The following is a 13,099-nucleotide window of genomic DNA, read 5'->3' as shown; positions in this document are numbered from 1 at the left end:
GCCACTAAGCTGGCCCTGTAATGATGTTTTAGATGTCTATTCCATTGTCGCATCAAGTCAGTTGCTTCAGGGTGATGGAAAACATCATGAGTCCAGTGGATTACATGAGCATGGACCCATTCCTGTACTTCACTTGCTGTGAAGTGAGTCCTTTGATCTGAGGCAATGCTTTGTGGGATACCTTGCTGAAGTAGCCCTTGCCATAGATTCAGATGTGTCAGGCTATTCTGATTTCTGCTTTGATTCTACTGTCCATTATGTGAACCATGCTCACTTGTTTCTTTCAATTGAGCTTTAAAGCCACTTTTCCTCTACCCCCGTGGGGCCCAATCAACCCCAGTGCAGAAAAGTGTCTTAATTCAATTAGGACAGTTCCTACTGACAAGCCTGGCTGATATAAGATGGCAATCACAGGAGGATTTCAAGATGCTGGGGCTCCCTTTACAAAACTCTTTTCTTCCTGTTTTGGTAAAAGGTGTATCCTCAGGACACTCCTTTGTGGTTCTATGTGTTTATCCTTATAAATCCACTCTAACATGCCAATTTCCTTAAGGCTTTGTATACCTTCTTCTATAATATGCCAAAGTAGGTCTGGCACTTCAAAATGATAGTGTCAATGAACTAACTGAACAGGGCACAGATATTCTACAAACCACTCAAGCTTAAATACTGAATGAAGGGAGACACTGGACAGTGTAAGACATGACAAAATAATAATAATTTATAAATTATCAAGGGTTAATGAGGGAGGGGGATGGGTAGGGAGAGGAAAGAATGAGAAGCTGATACAAGGCCTCAAGTAGAAAGCAAATGTTTAGAGAATGATGAGGGCAACTAATGTACAAATGTGCTTGACACAATGGATGTATGTATGGATTGTGATAAGAGTTCTATGAGCCCCAAATAAAATGATTTTTAAAAATACTGAATAAAAAATCTGTGCTTAGTGGGTTCATATAAAAAAAAACTCAGACTGATGCAAGCTTATGTTCCTTGTATCATTATCCCACACCCTTAATAATAATTCCTACATATATTCTCCAGGGTCTGTCTACCAATTCTTTAAGAATATATTGCATTTCTTCCCAAGTCACCAACTAGACTTTCCCTTTGGGTACTCACTGTGATTTAAGTCTAAAGGCAATACTTTTGGGGCAAGTTGTTTCCCATGAATATGCAGCCTTATCTTGTAAGGTATCTACCTGATGACATGCTCCAGACACAGCCCCAGGTATCACATCAATAAGCACAGTTGGGCTAATCTTCTCAATTGCGTAAGAAATAAAGTCATGATATATGCTATTAGTTGGATCAAACTCTAAACATCATACTAAGTAAAATGAATCAGTCACCAAAGGATACATATTGAATTATTCCACTTATATAAGACAGCTAGAATAGGGAAGTATATTGGTTTTAATTTACACTGGGTCCTGGGTACATGTGGGGGAGAGAAGCAAAGGAAAACTGATTGTTTAGGGGACACAGAACTACTGCTAAGAGGAATAGAAAAATGTGGGAATGGGTTAATGGTTGAATAATATCATGAACATGTTAACGTTACTGAATTATACATGGGAATCTAAAACTGTCGATTTTGTTACATATATTTACCACTTGCAAAAATAGAAAGTATACACAGAACTATAGCTATTATTGAAAATGAATCTGTTATTAAAATACTTCCCCAGAAAAAATATAGACTGAGATCTATATGTGAGTTCTATACAATATTTATGAAAGCAATAATGCCAAGTCTTACGGAAAATCTTCCAGAAAATTGAAAAAAGAGGAAATATCTATTAATTCACCTAATGAAATCAGGACCATCCTGACACTAAAACCTGATGAAGACATTATAAGCACGAAAAATAAAGGTCATAAATCTTTTGGATATTGTAAAAATTTTAAACTATTTAAAAAAATAAACTTATTTTTAATAGTTTTTAGGTTAAGAAGAGTTGTTAATGTTCTCCTTTACTATGGCATATTTGCCACAACTGATAAAACAATTCTGATGCTCTGATACACCCTTCTTAGCTTAATTCTAGGGGGTTTACATTTCAGATAATCAATTTTGTAGTTAACATTTTGAACCACTTGTAAAACCCCACAACTGTTTACCCAACTTCCTACTTCTCCTTCGATTTCTCTTCTCTTTCTTGTGGCTTAATATCTCCCCAAGTTCATACTTCTCAACCCTCTTGCCTATTGCCTTGTCTTTCTTTCCTTGCCTTCCCCTTTGCTTTGTCATTCCTGAAGATTGGTGCCTTGGAATGAAAATCTTTTGTCTTATTTCTCCTTCCACTTCTCCTCTCTTTCTTCTTTTTCTCTTCCTCCTCCTCCTTCCTTTTTCTAACAGCGTTCTCATGCAATATTTGTCCTTTTGTGATTAGCTAATTTGACTCAGCAAGTTCTCCAGGTCCGTCCATGCTGAGGTACTTTGTGGTTTCATCATCTCCCCCTCCCCCCACCCATCCCTCGGTAATGTATAGTATTTCATTGTGTGTATGTATCAGAATTTCTTTATCCATTCTTACACTGATGGGCCTTTAGCTTGTTTCTGTCTTCTTACTATTGTGAACAGTGCTGCAATGAACATGGGTGTGCATACGTGTGCTAGTGCTACGACTCTTACTTCTTTAGGATATATATATAATCTCTCCCATAGTCTCTGTGAGCCAGGTCTACAGGGTTCAGTGGCCAGACTCAACCTGTCCCTCTATTAGTGCATGTCTCTCAATTCCACTCAACAATTGGATCCAGGTGGTCCCCTAGCAAGCATTTCAGGCTGCCTGCAGGTTACTTTTAATATTCAGCCCTAGAGAAGGGAGACCCTTCATGGCTCCAGAATTTTTTTAGCTTCCAGAGCAAACTGCCAGTTCAAAATTCAAAAAGGCCAAGTTGCTCCTTTTCCCTGCTTCAATCTGTCAACAGCTTTCTAGGCAGGTCTTTTCAAATGCAAATATCCTGAGCAGTCAAGGAACTGGGTCAGACTTAACATTTCTAAGCCTTCTTTGCTGGCATTTCCTACTAACCCATTTAACGTATTCAATTTAATGGCCAAACGGAGTGGGTTTACAAATTCTCTATTCTTACTGCCCAATAATGATTTTTATCACATATTATATCAATAACAATAAATAGAAGAAATCAGTATAATCCCATTACAGTAAGGTGACCAGACATTTGAAAGAACAGTCCCGATTTTTGGCATTTTAAAAAAGTCCCAATTTTTGGAAAGAATGCACGACAAGCTAGGGAACAGTCTATTTGGTCCACATAAACCAAATTTTTTAATCAAGAACACCACCCCCCTCATTGGTGTCTTGCTTTAAATCTGGTCACCATGCATTACAGTCTAAACATTCTTAAAACAGTCAAATTCAATCCTTTCGTATCTAAGCTATCCCATTCATATGCAATACAGTTTTAGGCCTCTGGCCACATCAAGCCAGGACCTGGCTTCCTATCAGCTGTTTTGAATCAGCAGGCTGACTTCAGAGAAGGCCAAGAGAGTCATCATATCCCTTTTCACCATTTCAGTTAGAAATAAACAAAGACAACTTTTAGAATCAATACCTTCACTTTCCATGTTCTTCCCAGAAAACAATTGAGTAAATAGTGTGGCTTCCTGCTAGCCAAAGAAGAAATACTGTGATAAGGCAGAGGTCAGATAAGCCTTCGCTCTCCATGTTTATGATTTGTTTCTCTAGTATCCCCCTCCTCAGGTACCAAAAGTGTTAGGCCGGGTTGACTAGAGGAACAAATCCAGTGACACTCATATATGTGTAAGAAAGAGCTTCATATCATGGAGTAATTATATATCAAGAAAGGATCCCAACACAGTCCAACTCAAGTCTATAAGTCTGATAATAGTCTATAAGTCATTTTTCAGGCTCACATAGTCACATGCAATGATGTGGAATGCAGAAATATCCCAGACCAGTAGGTGCAAATCCATGTGAATACAAAGTTGGTGGAAAACATGGCATATATCCAGCAATTCTCCTGTTCAGCAAGCAGAAATATGTAGACAGAGAGAGTCTCCAAAGGACTCTATATCTTGGTTGCATCTCCAAGAGAGGCCATCAGACTATGGCCTGATTGACTCCACTCTATACTTTCAAATATCTTCAAGTTGAAATAAAATCATGCATCTACCACAGTGATCTTTATAGTTCTGTGTCATATTACCTTTATTATCTATCTAGTTATAGTACATTTAGATCTGTGATCCATCTTGAATTAATTTTTGTTTATGTGGTGAGGTGTAGGTCTTATTTCAATTTCTGAAGATGGACACTCAATTTTGCTAGCACCATTTGTTCAAGGGACTATTTCTTCCCCTTTAATGTGTTTTGGCCAGTTGTATAAGATCATTTGTCTGTAGGTGTTTGGGTTCTCTTTTCTCTTTCATAGCTCTATGTACCTAGCATTGTACTAGTACCAGGGTGTTTTAACTATTGTGACTGTGTAATACGTTTAGAGGTCGGGAAGAGATTGACCACTTATTTTGCTTTTCTTAAGATGTTCTTAGCCTATTCTGAGTCTCTTCCCTATCCATATAAAGTTTGTAATTTGTTTTTGACTTTCTTTAAAGAATTGAAGTTGAGATCTGGATCAGAATTGTTAATGGGCCTTCCTTAAAATACTGGTACCATGATGTTCTTCATATTGTCTAGCTTCTTGTATTATTTGCTCGGCATGCAAGGACTTTCCTCTTTTTTACTGCCTCTCTGGTTTAGAAGGCATGATGTCCTAGATCCCCATTTTCCTCAACCTCCTCTGACATAACCCCAAGAAACTGTTAATGGATTGTTGCCCTGTACAGATCAGAAACTAAAGTTTTCAATCCTATTTCTACTGGACTCTGTTTACATACACAATGAGAGTTGGAGATAGGGCAAAACTTTCAATAATGTTCATTTATGACAGCAGAGCCATGCTTGCTAGACTAGGACATGTCATCAAAAAGCAAAGGGAGCATGAAAATAGCAATATGTGGTAGTCCTGAGCTTCCATTCATTGGGCACCTCAAAGTAAGAGATTTGAACAAAAGTCCAATGACCTCCATATCTATAACCTTGGGGTAGTTCTCATCTACTTCTCACACTAGGGCATTTCAGCCTTAAGTCCAAGTGAGTATTTCAGTTCCTTAAATCTGCTCAAGGGGAGTTTAAGGTAACATACAGATTGCTTAGTGGGCTTTCCAAATTAGATATTTCTGATTTGGCCTCTAAAAGATGCTGGGTCCATTAAGAAGAAAGAATCTAAAATCCTGGTTGTCTGTAGAATGCAGCCTGGGTCACCAAGGGCTGGATAAACATTAGGTGAAAAGTGCCCAAGTAGGAACTGGGTATATTCTCCCTTGGGGCACTATGTAAATAATATGAAACATTTTTCCCAATGGCAGATTGACCCACCAATTTATCCACCAACAGAAGTGAAATCAACTTCTCTAAGACAGATATGTCTTCCCTACCACCTCTGGACTTGTATTTCCATTAAGATTCCCCAGGCACCCTTGCAAGAGTGAGCATAGGCTACTTCTTGTAGAGGTTTAACGTTGACCAAATCATTTTGGTACAGTGATTCTATTTATTTCTTTCATCTTCTTTTATTGTTTAATAGTTTGCCCCTGAAATCCTTCAATATTGGCACTCCAGGCTTGAACACGTTTTGTAATTTGTTGTTTTATGATGTGTAGTTAATTCTGACTCAGTGAGCCTATAGGGAAGAAACAACTGCTTCACAGTGTTTCCAAGGCTGCAATCATTATGGAAGCAGTCTGTCACTTCTTACTTCTATGAAGTGATTGGTTTGTTTGAACCCTGACATTTTGGTTACCTGTCAAGTGCTTAATGATTGTGCCACCAGGGCTCCTTTTAGGGGAGCCTTTTATTTAGCCTGAGGGAGCTAAATAAAGTGATTCCACTTCCTTTCACTTTTGCTCATAGACTTTGTTTTCTTTAATTATATTGGCTCTGAAAGTTTTCTAAATCCATATGTCCCCTTTAATTTGTAAACACCAGGAATGTGCTTATTACGCCATTGTTAGGTGACTGTCCCATATTGCAAAAGGTCACAAGATGTTTTAGGCGCTGTGAGGGCCCTACTTCTACTTTAACACTCATCTGTTATATAGCCTTTGAATCATAACCAAATTACAGCAGATTCTATTTCACCTTGAAGTCTTTTAAGCCATTGGCAATGAGACTATCCAATATCTATGATGAAGATTTTCATTACACAGATATGATTGCCCATAAATATTCTGATTAAAAAACAATTAAACTCAGTGGTTTGAGATTTAAAAATTATACTTCATCTGGTGTTTACGAGTCATTTTCACAAAACCCAAACTGCATGTCTGCCATAGTTCTACCCTTCTGTCTTCAATTTGCCATCTGTCTTTTATTAAATTGCAGTTGGATTACTTACTCTAAGGGGAAAAAACCCCAAAAACCTACCCTTGCCAATTGCCCTTTCACATATACTAGTTTTGCAATTCTAGCTGATGTCATAGTGACCTCTGTTCCTTGATTTGAATCTTTACACCATTTGAACATAGAAAACATACCCTTGAAAAAAGTATTGAGCAATATCTGGGGAACTCTAAAAGTTTGCAAAATATAATTGCTTTGGGGCTTCTGTTTTTTGCCCTGGAAATATTTTTTAATATTTTGTTTTTGAAATACAGTATCAGTTATGGTCTAGACACCATACACAGCTGTTAAAATGGAATTCCAATGATCCCTCCTTCTGTTGTGTTTAGTTAGCATTTCTAGATAAATCACTGAGTAATCTTGGCTTGGCTCCTTGCAGAGGGATTATAAAATAGCAATTCTTGATTTTCTTTTCTTACAAAATACTAATGAGAACTTTTCTATAAAATTTTGGTTATTAGTCTTAAACAAATAACTTTCCGTTTATTATTTGCTTTTTTTTTTTATGGTTGTCAGTATTGCCAAACATTTAAGAAAAAATAGTGATAAATAAATAGTATAAATGGTTATTTTGAAATAAAATCTTTTTTAATAATTTGTATTTACTTCTTCCATGTTGATCACATTGTATGTTGTTACATCAGAAATTATAGCTGTTTTCAAAAAATATTTTTTGTGTACTGTTGGGAGCCGGTGGCCATTAAGGCCTTAGCCTCAGCCACAGAGCCGAACTTGGCTGCTTCCTGGTTGTTAAGTGTTGTCTTTCATTTGCTAAATCTGTGGGGAACTGGGCCTGCCTAAATTCCTGCCTCCACGTTCCTAGCTACGTGCTCTGTAGCACGGGCGGTTGTAAAGTTGACCTTTTCACCCATTGGTTAATAATGCCAGGCGCTCATTGGACTAAGATGGACTTCGCTTTACACCTGATGGACCTTAATCTGCATGCAGGACGTCTTTGAGAACTAGCGCGCGCCCTTTTACCTACAGCTGATTGGTTAACGTTCTTATGCTTCATTAATGTACATGTTGGATTGGATGTTGTGTCGCACACCTTATTAAAATATGCACCTCCCAGTTCCCCTTTTTTATACCCCAGCTTTGCCCAAATAAATGAGCTTGATCAGAGTTTTGTCTTGCTCCACGTCCCTGTGTCTTTTCTCCATCCAGGTTCGTCTTTCCCTGCAGGGCCTTGCTCGTGCGTCCCGCAGGCCGGGACGCTACAGTGTACTTCTTATTGAATTATATTTTTGTATATTTCATTAGATCTGCAATATAATTAAGGTCTAGATGCTTTTTCAGCTATGCATTACTGTGGACACATCAAAAGAATAGCAAAATTTGCATATTCTAATTGCAGCATACAACCATGAAAATTAGTACCTCAGTAGTATTATATTTGAAAATAATTTTTAGTAACAGTAAATGATTCTAAATAACTTGTTTTAATGAAATGTTCCACAAGGTTTTCTTGACTGTAATCTTTATGGAAGCAGACAGCCAGGTCTTTCTGCTGAAGAGGGTTTGAGGGGTTAGATGACTTTAAACCACCAATCCTTTGATTATAGAGCAACTGCATTGGTTCAAACCACTGACCCTTTGATTAGCAGCCAAGTGCTCCATTGTTCACCTTGCTACAGTTCCTTCTTTGGAAAAATGATTGTAATTGTCACATTTTTCTTAGTACTTTACATAAGAGACAAGAGAGAGGGAGTCTATCCTTGGCTGAGTGATTTCTACTTCTGGTCTTATTATATTTTCCCTTCTGGCTTTTGATCTCCAGTTGGGGGAAGTAACTAATTAAGGTTGACTATCCTGATTAGTTTGCACACTAGTAATCAGACTCCTATTATTTGAAAATAAGGCATAACTTACATATAGTGAATTTTGTCATTTTTATGGTACAGTTCTGCCAGTTTTCACAAATGCTTTAGCCATTTAACCACGACTAGCACTGACTCACATATGTCAAGACATTTTTAAGATTTCTAACTGGTCAGATTGCTGACCAGAAGATTTACATATATACTTACTTTTGTCCAAGACAAAATAGGTGAATAAGCAAATGTGGTGAAGAAAGCTGATGATGCCTGGCTATTAAAAGATATAGCATCTGGGGTCTTAAAGTCTTGCAGTTAAACAAGAATCCATCTATCAGGGAAGCAACAAAACCCACATTGAAGAAGCACACCAGCCTGTGTGATCATGAGGTGTCGATAGGATCAATCATACTTATGTCAAAGTGTGGGGTCATAGTGCAGACACAAAGACCATCTATAGATATTTGGATATCCCCTTACAGAAGGGTCACAAGGAAGGAATGAGACAACCAGAGTGCAGCATAGCACCAACAAAACACATGACATTCCTCTAGTTCTTTAATGCTCCCCTTCCCCCGCCCACTATCATGACCACAATTCTACTTAGCAAACCTGGCTAGACCAGAGCTTGTACATTAGTACAGATAAGAGCTCTTGACACATGGAATCCATGACAGATAATCCCCTAAGAACAGTAATGGGAGTAGTGGTATCATAAGGGTACATATGGGGAAGGTGGGGGAAGAAGGGGAAGAAAGGAGGAACCGATACCAAGGATCAACATATTACCATCACCCCCTCCCCTGCACGCAGGGTTACTAACAACAGAAACATGGGTGAAGGGAAACAGTGGACATTGTAAAATATGAAAACAATGATAATTTATAATTTATCAAGGGTTCATGAGCGTGGGAGGGGAGAGGGAAGGAAACAAGAGGTGCTCATATCAAGATCTCAAGTAGAAAAAAAATGTTTTGAAAATGATGATGGCAACATATGTACAAGTATGCTATACAATTGGTGTATGGATTATTATAAGAGCAGTAAGATTTATTAAAAATTTTTTTTAAAAAAGTGACCCCTAGAGAATTATTGAACAATACCATTAAGAATTATTGAACAATATCACATGCAAATATAAGTAAATGAAGGCTGAAGTAAATAAGTAAAATGAGGCTCAAGATGATTCAACAATGGTTGCTGTAGTGCATTGGCAGAGACCTGACAGAAATTCAAACTCGTAGAGGAGGATATGAAAAATGTGAATGCAACATACTGGCATGAAGGGGCTAGCCCCAATCCCAACTATGTGACAACCCCCACTCCCCACAGAAGAATTCACTTCAGAGGACAGCACTGAAGCTACAGCTCAGGGAGAGGCACAAGTTGGATCTGAGCACATGGAACAAATGAAGGAGGAGGAAGAGAGAGTGGAACACATCCTGGGCCATGAAGCCCTGAGGACAATATTCCCACTCAGAACAGTCAAAGCACAGAAAGGACCATAGGGCCAGCCCCACTACAAGACACAATGTCCTTCACTGACCCATAGAGCTACAGGAGACAACATTGGAGACACAGTGTGGGAATTGTGCCTGATCTGATCCCACCACACTGAGGTGAGAACCTAAGGGTGTGCAACAGAACAGCAAGGGGAACAGAGCAAGGAAGTCATCAGGGAATACCAAAAATAGACTGTGGGGCCAGGGTGTGGCACCGAATCAGACTCAACTGGAAAACACTCCTAAAGGTCAACAAACAGACCTTGAACTACTTATAAGCTTTTCTTTCTTTGTTGATTTCTTTTGTTGTTGTTATTTTGTTTTCTTTTTTGCTCTGTCTTGCACTGTTTTGCTCTGTCTTGTTTTTTGTGTATATTATTATCTCTGTAGGTCTATCTAGATAAGATAGGTGGGATAAACAATCTGGAGGAGAAAACAATGGGGCCAATGGTTCCGGGGGAGATATAGGGGAGGGGCAGGAAAGGAAGTGGGTGTTAACAAACCCAGGGACAAGGGAACAAGAAGTGATCCAAAATCGGTGGTGAGGAGGGTGTAGGAGGCCTGGTACAGTGTGATCAAGGGCAGTGTAACCAAGAGGAATTAATAAAACCCAAATAAAGGCTGAACATGATAGGGGGACAAGAGGAAAGAAAAAAGAAATGGAGGAAGGAACTAGGAGGCAAAGGGCATTTATAAAAGTCTAAATATAGGCATGTACATAATGTAAATATATTTATATATGATGATAGGGATATAGATCTATGTGCATATGTTTATAGGTTTAGTATTAAGGTAGCAGATGGACACTGGGCCTCTACTTAACTATGCCTTCAATGCAAGAACACTTTGTTCTAATAATCTGGCACGCTGAGATGCTCACCTTCCTGACATGATCGCTGAAGACAAAGCAGGTGCTTAAGCAAATGTGAACAAAGCTTATGGTGCCTGGCTATCAAAAGTTAAAGTCTGGGGTCTTAAAGGCTTGAAGATAAACAAGCAGCCATCTAGCTCAGAAGCAACAAAGCCCACAAGGATGAAGCATACCAGCCTATGTGATCATGAGGTGTCGATAGAATCAGGTTTCAGGCATCAAAGAACAAAAAATCATATCTTTGTGAATGAGAGACAGTGTGGAGTGGACACCCAAAGCCCATCTGTAGGCAACTGGACATCCCCTTACGAATGGTGTGGGGAGGAGACGAGCCAGTCAGGTTGCAGTGTAGCAACGATGAAACATACAACTTTCCTCTAGTTCTTTAATGCTTCCCCTGCCACCACCACTATCATGATCCCAATTCTAGCTTACAAATCTGGATAGACCAGAGGATGTACACTGGTACAGATCAGCACTGGAAACACAGGGAATCCAGGGCAGATAAACCCATCAGGACCAATAATGAGAGTAGAGATACCAGGAGGGTAAGGAGAAGGTGGGAGAGAAAGAGGGAACTGATCACAATAATTTACATATAACCCCCTCCTGGGGGGATGGACAACAGAAAAGTAGGTGAAGGAAGACATCAGTCAGTGTAAGACATGAAAAAAAATTATAAATTATCAAGAGTTCATGAGGGAGGGGAAAATTGAGGAGCTGATACCAAGGGCTCAAGTAGAAAGATAATGTTTTGAGAATGATGAGGGCAACAAATGTCCAAATGTGCTTGACATATGGATGCAAGTATGGATTGTGATAAGAGTTGCATGAGCTCCCAATAAAATGATTTTAAAAAAAGAAAGAGGAAAATGCACATTATTGCTTATGTCAGGTAGATCTTATCTGAAAGCAGAGGATACCAGAAAGATGCTCACTTGTCTTTAACCTCTCTGCAAAGGCATCTGTGTGTATTATAACAAACTACAGAAAGCATTGAGAAGAATGGGAATTACATAATACTTCATTGTGCTTGTGCAGGAACCCTTACATGGATCACTTCATTGAAGATTTCTTGTGCTTTCACTTGCTCTTCACTTTACTAAGCATGATGCTCGTCCCTAGTGATTTGTCATCCCTGATGATATTTCCTTAGTAAGCAACTTGAAGTTGCAGACAATTTCTGAGATCTCTAAGATCTGTATTCATTTATTTTAGGAAGTAGATTTCCAGGCCCTTTTCCTGACCATTTTTGTCTGGAAGCTCTGCTGAAACTTGTCCACCATGAGTGACTGCTGGTATAGCTCTATGGGAGAAAGACTGGGTTTACTGCTCCCATAAGCAGTTGCAGTCTCAGAAACACTAGGGAGGGTCACTGTGAGTCAGAATTGACTCAAGGCCAGTAAGTTTGTGTTTTTGGTAGCTTCCAGTACCATAGCAACATGCAAGCCACTGAAAGTTCCAACTGAATGACTGATGGTGAACTGACGAGTTCCTTGACTAGGACCAGCAATGAAATGATTCTACTAGTTAACCTCCCAAGACTTGTCTTTGTGATTAGTCCACCCTTATTGTTTTTGTGAATTTATCTTTCCACCAGTTGAGAATTTCTAAAGTGTACCATCATAAAAGCTATATTTCTTTATTTTATCCACAGCATACCAAAAAGGACCTTATCCAATATCTTACTGAAATTAATATATTAGATGCATTTATTATAATTTACTAGTGAATTCTTACTGGCTCAGAGTGAATAGTATTTTCTTTCCTAAATACTCATAGAGTAAGGACTACATTATACATGAGACATTAGTTTAAATTCTAGAGGCTCATATTGCTATTTTGTTCTGTTCATTTTCCTCCCTGAAATCTATGGAGCTCTCCTTTCCTAATATTCACATGTGCTCAACTCTACTTGTTTTGTCTGACCTCACGCCCACAAAAATTCATATTGACCATAAATAGTATTTCTGTGATCAGAGTTTCAAATTCTTATCATAGAACATTTATTTAACAACCTTACCTGATTTCTTATGAACATCTTTCAGGTTCTATTGGCATAGTTTTGGGGTGGGCAGGAGCAAGGGTTGTGAGGACAGATAGCAACAATGTTGGCACTGAACAGGGCATCGATCAAGTTCTTAATTGGGAGGAGATTCAGACTCAAGGCTACATTTTGAGGTACAACTAAAATCAAAACACAAAACCTATGACTGCTCTCACCTCCTCTGATTATCTAAACTGACAGATTTTTTTCTGAGGATACATCTACATCAAGAATTTGGTCTTAAAGTAGTCACTGCTACTGTAGCCACTGCAAGAGAGGGAGAGAGAGAGCAAAAGATGAGAGGTAAGGGGAGGTAAAAGGAGGAGAGGAGAGAGGAGGAGAGGAAAAACTCTCCAGGCCCTTGCTCCTTTCTTGCTTATGCACTTGGAAATCTAAGTCTTACACTATGGTCT

The sequence above is a fragment of the Echinops telfairi genome, unplaced genomic scaffold (assembly GCF_000313985.2).
Source record: "Echinops telfairi isolate 266 unplaced genomic scaffold, ASM31398v2 ScPeMD7_7467;HRSCAF=8505_0, whole genome shotgun sequence".
NCBI lineage: Eukaryota > Metazoa > Chordata > Mammalia > Afrosoricida > Tenrecidae > Echinops > Echinops telfairi.
This window is presented reverse-complemented; position numbering follows the sequence as displayed.